This window comes from Acomys russatus, chromosome 16 (assembly GCF_903995435.1).
Source record: "Acomys russatus chromosome 16, mAcoRus1.1, whole genome shotgun sequence".
NCBI classification, from domain to species: Eukaryota; Metazoa; Chordata; class Mammalia; order Rodentia; family Muridae; genus Acomys; species Acomys russatus.
This window is the reverse complement of record NC_067152.1, coordinates 5,846,602-5,857,815: the sequence shown is the minus strand read 5'-3', so window position 1 is coordinate 5,857,815 and position 11,214 is coordinate 5,846,602. Positions and strand designations below refer to the sequence as shown.

Genomic DNA, 11,214 nt, shown 5'->3' with positions numbered 1-11,214 from the left:
TTTGTTTATTATTTTCTTTCTAAATAATGTTTCTATTTATTCTTTTTTGTTTGTTTTTGTTTTTTTAATATTTATTTATTATTATGCATACAGTGCTGAAGAGGGCATCAGATTACATTATAGATGGTTGTGAGCCACCATGTGGTTGCTGGGAATTGAACTCATGATCTCTGGAAGAGCAATCAGTGTTCTTAACCACTGAGCATCTCTTCAGCCCCTTGTTTTTGTTTTTCAACACAGGGTTTCTCTATGTTGTCTTGACAGTCCTGGGCTCGCTTTGTAGACTCACAGCAATCCACCTGCCTCTGCCTCCCAAGTGCTGGGATTAAAGGCGTGTACTATACCATACCCGGCTTTTTAAAGATTTATTTATTATTATGTATACTGTGCTCTGCCTACATGTACTCCTGCAGGCCAGAAGAGGGCACCAGATCACATTATAGATGGTTGTGAGCCACCATGTGGTTGCTGGGAATTGAACTCAGGACCTCTGGAAGAGCAGTCAGTGCCCTTAACGGCAGAGCCATCTCTCCAGCCTCTAGATCCAATTTTTAATTGGTTATTCTAATAGCATTTGTGCCACTGTTGTACCAATGGGTATATCTTGCCAGAAGCTCATAGCTGAGTGCTATTGATAACTACTTTTCCCTTCCAGTAGCGTGGGTAGGATTTCCCAGCACTATGCCAGCTGATCAATAGGGATGAAGCTTCCGGTTGTGTACCAGCTAGGCTTCTCCGTGGCCTATGACTCAGCAGTGTGGTGTTGTCAGCAGTAGGGTCTTACCATCAAGTCCTGGGTGGTAGCCAATAGCACTGGCAATAATCTATCATGTGTCAGGGATCTACTGGACCCCGTTGGCCAATAACTGTCAGGTAATTAGGTAATTCCTAGTTCAGGTTTTATTTTGCGGCATATGACAACTAGTTGTGGTACTGCCCCTCTTTATAGGGATATATATGATGTAGATAGGTAGATAGATATATAGACAGACAGACAGACAGACAGACAGATGATAGATTGAAGCTTCTACAGAGTAGGTTTCCATTGGTGTCATATTCCTTCCTGTACCCTGCCTTTCCATCCCCCATCCCATTTAGCTCGTCCTGTTCTACCCCACCTCCGACCCGCACCCCATTTCCATTTATAACATTGTATTCTGTTACCCTTCTGTGAAAGATCCTCTGCTCCCTATGGTTCCTTACTAGTTACCTAACCTCTCTGGGTATTCTATACGGAACACACACATTTAAAGCTTAAAAAGCCAACACCCACATATGAGAGAAAATGGGCAATGTTTGTCTTTAACTTCTTTTAGTTTGTTCACTTGGTCTCTCCTTCCTTCTTTCTTGTCTGCTTGAGGCGGGACCCCGAGTACCAGAGGTTGTGCCTGCACTCCTGGCCCTCCTGCGGATGCCTCCTGAGCTCTGGATTACAGCCTTCAACGCCACACCCAGGTCCATTTTTCTTTGGAATATTGCACTCCAATATACTATCTGGCACCTGGCTAAGTATTTGTACTGTCTAAACAAAGAAGACAGAGCATTGTGACCCCTGCACTTGGGAGGCCGAGGCAGAAAGATTACAGCACCAGGCAAGCTTGAAGACTAAAGATGAGTTCCAGAGCGGGAAGTTCAAGCCCCCGTTACCAGCCAACAAGACCAAAGGAAGGCCAGAGCAGCCTGCTTCAGTCACCTGCACCATCTCAAGGCTCTCTGGGCTGGTGGAGATCTTTGTACCACTTGAGACAAGGTTTTCAGTCAGCCTTTCTGGGAATAAAGCTGTCTTAAAAGACGTCACTGTGGGGCTAGAGTGATGGCTCAGTGGTTAAGCACACCACCTGCTCTTCCAAAGGTCCTGAGTTCAATTCCTAGCAACCACATAGTAGTTTACAACCATCTGTAATGTGATGTGGTTCCCTCTTCTGGCCTGTGAGTGTGCATGCAGGCAGAACACTGTATACATAATAAAAAATAAATCTTAAAAAAAAAAAAAAAAGATGTCACTGTGAGGTCTCATATGGTCCTTGAGACTTGGTGGCCAACTCAGCCACAAGTCTTAAGTAAGCACCTTGGGAAGCTAGGTATAGTGGCACATACCAGCAGTCCTAGGACTCAGGAGACAGAGGCAGGAAGATCATCTGTGAATTCCAGAACAATCTAGTCTATACAGTGAGTTCCGGGCTAGCCAGGGCATCAGATCTCATTATAGATGGTTGTGAACCACCATGTGGTTGCTGGGAATTGAACTCAGGGCCTCTGGAAGAGCAGGCAGTGTTCTTAACTGCTGAGCCATCTCTCCAGCCCCCAGGAGAACATTTTTTATATTAAAGAAATTTTGACAACCCCCCCTCAAAAAAATCTCCCTGATTGCACCAGTGCTATTCACATTTTGGGGGTCTTCTGTTTGCTTTTCTCTGTGAGGCAGGTTGGTTTTGTGGTTTTTTTTGGAGTAGCTGCCTTTACTGCCCATTCGATTTTGTGAACTTCTCAGGAATAGGGTACATCCTGGGAATTTTTCTTCTCACTAAAAACATTTCTCTGGGTGGAATCTAACTCACAGAGGTTCACCTGCCTCTGCCACCCCTGTGCTAGAATTCAAGGCATGCATCACTACAATCTGTCACACAGTGAGCTCCAGGCTAGCCAAGGATGCACAGTGAGACCATGTCTCAAAAAAAAAACAAAACACACACACACACACACACACACACACACACACACACACACAAAAAGCCAACTATTTTCAGGACTGGAGACATAGCTCAGAGGTTAAAGGTGTTCTCCACCAAACCTGATGACCCGAGTTTGACCCCTGAGATCATGGTGGAAGAAGAAAATCAATTTCTGCAAACTGTTCTCTGACCTCCCTTTGTGTACCATGGCATGTGCTTGCCCTCCAAAATGTGGAGCAGCGGGGTCTCTGCACCCACCACAGCCAGTACAGTGTCAATCCAGGGAAGGCAAGAAGAAAGTCCAGTTCAACATGACTCAGTAGCTGGTGTTGGTTCAAACTTTGAAAGTCTGACACTGGGTAGTATATTTTAGGCATATTTAAGCACAGCACACTTTGGGGTGGGGTGGGGGGAGTTTCCTGGTGATAATTAAATTTAATCCCATGTGCAAATAAAGTTCAGGGCATGATGATATTGAACCTCTTGTAAAGTGCAAGTGACAACTTCCATAAAGATAGGCCCTCTAGATTAACTGAGTAGCAGGCTCTAGGTAAACAATGTTCATGATAAAAGTTCTGGAGAGGAGCATTGCTATAGATTGACTGAGATAAACAAGCTCGAGACATGGGTCTGGGAGGGCCTTGGTGTACGAATAGTAAAAAGGCCACCAAGCCATCAACCACCTCCACTCCTAGCCTTCTGGGCAGAAAACAGGCTACCCGTCTGTCCGTTTGAAGAGACAACCCTGTGTGTTTAACATTCCTGTTTCCCTAATGTTTCTCTGTGAGCACAAGGAGCTATATGCCTCCTACACCAAAACAAAGAAAGAAATGTAATGAATAAGTTAAGATTATGTTTAGATGCTCATGGCGGCAAATGCCTGGAATACCAACATTTCAGAGGATGGGGAAAGAGGAGCTAAAATTCAAAGCCCAGCTTGGACTATGTAGTAAGACTGTGTCACACAAAAAAAAACAAAAAACAAAACAAAACAAAACAAAAAACAATAAAAACCAAACAAAACAGAAGAGCTTCATGACACTCAATCACATGGTTACACCTGAGGCCATCTGCAGGATCTTGCATTGTTCAAGGTTGTTTATCAGTCTATAGCAGGTGCAGGCTTTGCTGGCCTATAGCAGGTTCAGGCTTTGCTGGCCTATAGCAGGTGTAGGCTTTGCCTATAGCAGGTACAGGCTTTGCCTGTAGCAGGTGCAGGGTTTGCTGGCCTATAGCAGGTGTAGGCTTTGCCTATAGCAGGTGCAGGCTTTGGACTCTTCCAGAATCCAATCAGCAAATACCATTCCAATGCAGCTGTGTGGCATGGACAAGTTATTTAATCGGAATCTCACTTTCGTTGCAGATAAAATTAAGATAATCACAATCTACTTGCATGCATCCTCGAGGGTCAGAATACCTTACCTGTAAAGCAACCTGATGAAGCAGGTGAGAGTCCCAGAAGTGAAAAGTCCGCACGAGAGGGAAGAGCCCAGAGGCCAGAACCCAAGCCTACGCCCAGACTCATCGAGCTCAACCCCCCTAAAAGACCAGCAGCCTCTCCCGTGGGAATGATGCAGGGAAGGACACATACTGGTGCTACACAGAACCAAGTTCAAACCTCACAGTTAACTGCTCGTTTAAGCTCTCTGTGTCTCCTCTTTCTCGGTAGCATGCATCTTAATTAAGTCTCTCTGAAGACTCAGCCAAGTGATCTAAATACGGAAAATCCTCAACTCAGTGCCGTGACCAATGCTTCCCCGTCCCCTCGCGTAGCAGTTGCCACCGTGATGAAAAAATCTTTCATCTTGGACGGAACATGGAACAGTTACAGAGGGAGGTAAAACAACAGGATGTTCTAAGAGATGTGAAAACACTCCGTCCTGCAAGGAACTTATTTAAGACAGGAAGTAAAGAACTCAAACAAGTTTCAGGAAGTTCCTGAAAGCGACTCCATCCACCAGCCTCCATGCCACTCCACCCCTGCAAGAGCATATGAGCAATAAAGCCTGTTGAGAGTCTCTCCAGACAAGATTAAGCTGCCAGGAAGGGGCTCAGACCAGCTGAGTCACCAGAAAAGGACACTCTCCAACCTGTTGAGTTGCCTGCAGGCTATGCAGTGAGCTTCGGATTCCCAGCTTCTGTGAGCTGTCACCCATGCTGGGGTGGGCTTTGGTGATGCAGCTGTCATTTCTTTTCCTGCAAGTAACTCCTCATCCATATTTCTGTGAGTAACACTCCCCAAGAGTAAATAAATAAATAAACTCATTAGTTCATCAAACTGGACTTTTGTAGTCACTCTCCTTAGGTCTGTCACCAGTTCCCAACCTGGGGACTGTAGCTGTTTGTTCACCTTTCCAGGAATAGTGTCACACAACACAGCTGGTACCTGAACAGGGGCCAACAGAATCGAAAGTGAGTCGGGAAGGAATGATTGTATGGTCCTGTTTGGGGGTAGCAAGGCATGCAACTGGGGGTGGAGCACCTGGAGGAATCCAGAAATGGCCACCGTTCCCTGTGTGTTCTAAGATAGCGTGCCTTCTTGCTATGTCAGCAGTCGTGTGGCCCTTACAATGGGTGCTGAGACATGCAACCAAGGCTGAGTCCTCTACCCAGAGAGAAGGTCGGGGTGGAGAGTCCATAGATGGAAACCCAGTAAGGCTGTCTTTGTGCAGTCTGGGGTGGCATGCCCTTGCTGAGTTGAGTCTAGTGCAGAAGTATGAATATTCCCTTAAAGATGGTTTTAAAAAATGCTGGGTGGTAGTGGCGCACATCTTTGATCCCAGCACTCGGGAGGCAGAGGCAGGCAGATCTCTGGGAGTTCGAGGCCAGCCTGGTCCACAGAGTTCCAGGGCATCCAGGGATATCCACAGAGAAACTCTGACTCAAAAACAAACAAACAAGCAAACAAAAAAAAATTTTTTTTTAAATAAATTTTGCTATGTTGGAGAATGAGTATGGAACTCGAGAGTGTCAGTAGGGCTGCCATGGAGGCTGTGTGGCCACTGCTGTGTGTAGTCTTAAAAAAAAAAAAAAGAAAAAGGTTTCTGCAGCAAGATGGCTGCTCTGTGTGTGTGTGTGTGTGTGTGTGTGTGTGTGTGTGTGTGTGTTTGAAAGGGTGAGATAGAAGCTGTCATGCTATTTTTAAATTGTTTTTAGGTTTGTTTTACTTTGTGTAAGCATTGATTGCCTGCATTTATGTATGTTTTATGTGTGTGCAACACGTACGCGCTTGATGCCTTCGTAGGTCAGAAAAGGGCATTGGATCCTCTTTAACTGGAGTCACAATCGTCTTTGGCTTTTGGGGGTTTTCTGTTTTGTTTTTTGTTTGTTTGTTTTTTACGTTTTCCTCTTTCGGTTTTTCGAGACAGGGTCTCTCTGTGTAGCCTTGGCTGTCCTGGACTCGCTTTGTAGACCAGGCTGGCCTCGAACTCGCAGAGATCCGCCTGCCTCTGCCTCCTGAGTTCAATCCCAAGAAATCCAACACCCTCTGCTGGTCTCCATGGGCACTGCATGCATGTGGTGCACAGACATACATGCAGACAAAACATACACAGAAGACAAACATTTTGGTTATGAACCTAGTCTTAAAGGGTAAGCCATCTTTCCATCCCCACATAAGACAAATAAATACATAATTTATTTTAAGTAACATTAAAAAAGATTCATGTCCTTAGCAAAGGCTCGTGCATCTTTGTTTAGTCTGCAGAGATGGAGAAGGAACCATATGGTCCCTCTCCCTGGCCTGTAAAGAGGCTGAGGCAAGAGGGAGTGAGGGAGCCTATCTTGCTGACAACATAGGAGACGTAGCCTAGGGAATAGCACTTGTCAAGCATGTGTGAGACCTTAACCCTCAGTACCACAGGAAAAAGATGGTAATTGGACAACTGAAGAAAAAAAATCAAGCCAAGCACTGTGATGCACACCTTTAAAGCCAGCACTCAATTTGACTGAGGCTAGCCTGGTCTGCAGAGTGAGTTCTAGGACAGCCAGGGAAACACAGAAAAATCCCTGTCTTGAGAAACAAAACCAAGCCCTTTAATCCCAGCACTCCGGAGGCAGAGGCAGGCGGATTGATGTGAGTTCAAGGCCAGCCTGATCTACAAAGTAAATCCAGGACAGCCAAGGCTGCACAGAGAAACCTTGTCTTGAAAAACAAAACAAAACAAAAAAAACAAAACAAAACAAAACACAAACAAACAAACATATGTGCTATATCCACATATAAAAAGCCAGTGCCTCCCCGCCCTGTTTTCTTTCCTCTTACTCCTTCACCCAGAGGCAGCCCCCAATTACCACATCCCAATAAATCTCTCATGTGAGATCTTACAGAATGTGTTAGCTGCTTAAATCACAACAATCTGGACTGCCTTTTGGAGTTTGAGGAATTGAAGTCCCCTTTGGACCTGACATTTCAGCTCACGTTGATGATAAGGGGCAACATAATCTCTTCTGCAACTGCTGGTCCAAAGAAAGGGCTTAGGCAAAAGATGGCAGTAGAGACAACAGGAAGTTACATCATAAACATCTGGTTTACAGACCATTGGGTAATTTTGACAATTCTTTCCTGAAGGACCTGAAAAGACAGGGAGCAATCGTTGTTGCAGGGAGCATGAAAATCAGTGGGACAAGGAGATGTAAGAGCCTGGAGCCTAAGAGTTGGGCAAAAGAGTTGGTCCCTGGAAGCCATGGAGTTTCTGCCATCTCATGTAAGTGTTGAATTCTTTCTTCCACCTGGCCAGACTGATGTACATTAGATGTTCAGCAAATCCAGGGATTGCCTGGATGGATGTCTTGCAGTCTCTAAAAGACCATAGATGCCAACCTAAACTATTATACCCAGCAAAACTCTCAATCACCATAGATTGAGAAAACAAAATATTCCAAGACAAAACCAAATTTAAATGATATCTATCCATAAACTCAGCCCTATAGAAAATACTAGAAGGAAAACTCCAACCCAAGGAGGTTAACTACATCCAAGAAAATAAAAGAAATAATTCCACACCAGCAAAACAAAAGAAAAGAAGCGTACACCAACGCCACAAACATCAAAGTAACAAGAATTAACAATCATTGGCCGTTAGTATCACTCTACACCAGTGGTCTCAATTCACCAATAAAAAGGCACTGACATCATTCTGCTACATATAAGAAACATACCTCGCCAGGCAGTGGTGGTGCATGGTTTTAATCCCAGCACTTGGGAGGCAGAGGCAGGAGGATCTCTGTGAGTTCAAGGCAGGCCTGGTCTACAGAATGAGTTCCAGGGCAGCTAGAGCTGTTACACAGAGAAACCCTGTCTTGAAAAACCAAAAAAAGAAAAAGAAAAAGAAAGAAAGAGAGAAAGAAAAAAGAAACATATCTCAGCAACAAAGATAGACATTACCTCAGAGTAAAGGGATGGAAAAAGCAAGCAGACCCAAGAAACAAGCTAGAGTAGACATTCTAATAAAATAGACTTTCTACCAAAATTAACCAAAAGATATGGGGAAGGGCACTTTATAGTCATCAAAGGAAAAACCCACCAAGATGACATCTCAATTCTAAACATCTATGCCTCGAATGTAAGGGCACCCATATTCGTAAAAGAAAAAGGGTGCTGAAGCTTAAATTACACATTGAACCTCACACATTAATAGCAGGGGACTTCAACACCTCTCTCTCACCAATGGACAGGTCATCGAGACAGAAATCAAACAAAGAACTAACAAAACTCATTAATGCCATGAATCAAATGGACCTAACAGATATCTACAAAATATTCCATCCAAACATAAAAGAATACACCTTCCCAGCACCTCATGGAACCTTCTCCAAAACTGACCACATAGTCAGTCACAAAGCAAGCCTCAACAGATACTAGAAAATTGAAATAACACCTCGTGTTTCCTCAGACCACCATGGATCAAAGCTGGACTTCAACAACAACAGAAACAACAGAAGCCTACAAACTCATGGAAACTGAATAACAAACACTCCACTCAATGACCACTGGGTCAGGGAGGAAATAAAAAAAAAATTAAAGACTTCCTAGAATTCAGTGAAAATGAAGGCACAACATACCCAAACCTATGGGACACAGTGAAGGCAGTGATGAGAGGAAAGTTCATAGCACTAAGTGCCTTCATAGAGAAATTGAAGAGAGCTCATGCAAGCAGTTTAAAAGCACACCTGAAAGCTCTAGAGCAAAAAGAAGCAAACACACCCAAGAGGAGTAGATGACAGGAAATAATCAAACTCAGAGATGAAATCAATAAATTAGAAACAAAGACAACAATACAAAGAATTAATAAAACCAAGAGCTGGCTCTTTGAGAAAATCAACAAGATAGACAAACACTTAGCCAACTTAACCAAAAGACAGAGAGAGACAGTACCCAAATTAACAAAATCAGAAATGAAAAGGGAACATAAAAACAGACACTGAAAAAAATCCAAAGAATCATTAGGTCTTACTTCAAGAAGCTGTACTCTACAAAATTGGAAAATCTAAACAAAATGGACAGTCTTCTTGATAGATACCACTTACCAATGTTAAATCAAGATCATGTAAACAATTTAAATAGACCTATAACATAGAAGCAGTCATCAAAAGTCTCCCAGCACAAAAAAAAAAAAAAAAAAAAAAAAAAAATCCCTGGGCCAGATGGTTTTAGCACAGAATTCTACCAGACTTTCTTTTTTTTTATATTTTATTTAATTTTAATTTATGTGTGTTGGTGTGAGGGTGTCAGAATCTTGGAATTACAGACAGTTGTGAGCTGCCATGTGGGTGCTGGGAATTGAATCCGGGTCCTTTGGAAGAGCAGGCAGTGCTTTTAACCACTGAGCCATCTCTCCAGCCCCCTACCAGACTTTCAAAGCAGAGCTAATACCAATACTCCTCAAACTCCTCCACAAAATAGAAACAGAAGGAACACTGACAAACTTTCTGTGGGGCCACAGTCACCTTAACGCCTAAACCACACAAAGACCCAACATCCCCGGCTGAAGGTTTTTATTATAGATATGAGAGAGCACGGCCAGAAGCATCTAGAAGAGTCCAGAACAGAGAGAGAGAGGAAAAAAATAGACTGAACATAGCTAGGAGATGGCATCTGGCCAGGAAAGAGACAGAGACAGAGAATCAAAAACAGTGGGGTTGTGCCCGCTTCGGCAGCACATATACTAAAATTGGACCGATACAGAGAAGATTAGCATGGCCCCTGCGCAAGGATGACACGCAAATTTGTGAAGCATTCCATATTTTGGGGGGGGACTCTAGGCGAGAGAAGCATGGGAGAATGAGGAAATAGAAGGATCCAGAGGGTCCTAGAAACCTACAAGTAGAACATTATGATGGGCAGATCTGGGCCCAGGGGTTCTGCACAAACTATGGCACCAGCAAGGACAGGGAGACAATTGGGGGGCAGCATTTACACAACATTTAGACAGGAAATCAGAATTTAAACTACACAATAACCTTATGCCTACAGAACACTGGTTGCTTTTGTATGATTGGAGAAGAGCTAACCCAGATCTTTAGGTGTCCTTAGCAAGAGTCAAGAATCAAAGTTTTTTGTTTTGTTTTGTTTTTGTTTTTGTTTTTCGAGACAGGGTTTCTCTGCATAGCCTTGGCCATCCTGGACTCACTTTGTAGACCAGGCTGGCCTCGAACTCACAGCGATCTGCCTGCCTCTGCCTCCCGAGAATCAAAGTTACTGTAAGGTAAGAGAAGTGTGAGGAAGCATCCCAGAGCTTTTCGTTTGTTACATCTTAACTTTTTATTATTTGAAACAAGGTCTCACTATGTAGACCTGTCTGCCTTAAAACTCATACTGGTCTCTAACTCACAAGGATCCTCTTGCCTCTGCCTCTAAATAAAATAAAATACATCTAATCCAGGTGGCCAGCCATGAAGCACGCTTTTAATCCTCTAAACCGAGTACTCAGGAAGCAGAGGTAGGCGAATCTCTGAGTTTGAGGTCAGCCTGGTCTACAGAGAAGAGCTCCAGGATAGCCAGGGCTACACAAAGAAACCCTGTCTCCAAAAAAACAAAATACATAGATAGATAGATGGATAGATAGATAGATAGACAGATAAATAGATCTAATTTAAAAATAATATGTCAAGAGTAACATAGTAATCCAATTGGTTAGCCTGAGTTAATACTGAAAATGTATGTTAGGTCAGACACAGAGGTTGACAATAAAAAATAAATGGCTATTTTTGTTGTTGCTAGTTCTGTTTTATTTTTTTGAGATAGGCTCTCATTGTAGTGACATTTTTGAGAATTTTGGAATTTTGGTTTCTTTTAAAAATACAGAACTATGGGGGCTGGGGAGATGGCTCAGAGGTTAAGAGCGTTGTCCGCTCTTCCAGAGATCCTGAGTTCAATTCCCAGCAACCACATGGTGGCTCACAAACATCTATGATGAGATCTGGTGCCCTCTTCTGGCATGCAGGGGAACAGGCAGGTAAAAACACTGTATACACAATAAACAAATAAAGCTTAAAAAAAAAAAATACAGAACTATTATAAGAATGTGCTTTTGTTTTAATC

General features: G+C 43.3%; 1 non-coding gene across 1 annotated transcript; it reads left to right on the top strand.

Annotated features, from left to right (window-relative positions):
• The first annotated feature begins 9,814 nt into the window (after positions 1-9,814).
• On the top strand, positions 9,815-9,921 carry LOC127200934 (U6 spliceosomal RNA). The gene has a single exon (XR_007832150.1). It is a non-coding gene; the product is annotated as a U6 spliceosomal RNA (small nuclear RNA).
• The last annotated feature ends 1,293 nt before the right edge of the window (positions 9,922-11,214 follow it).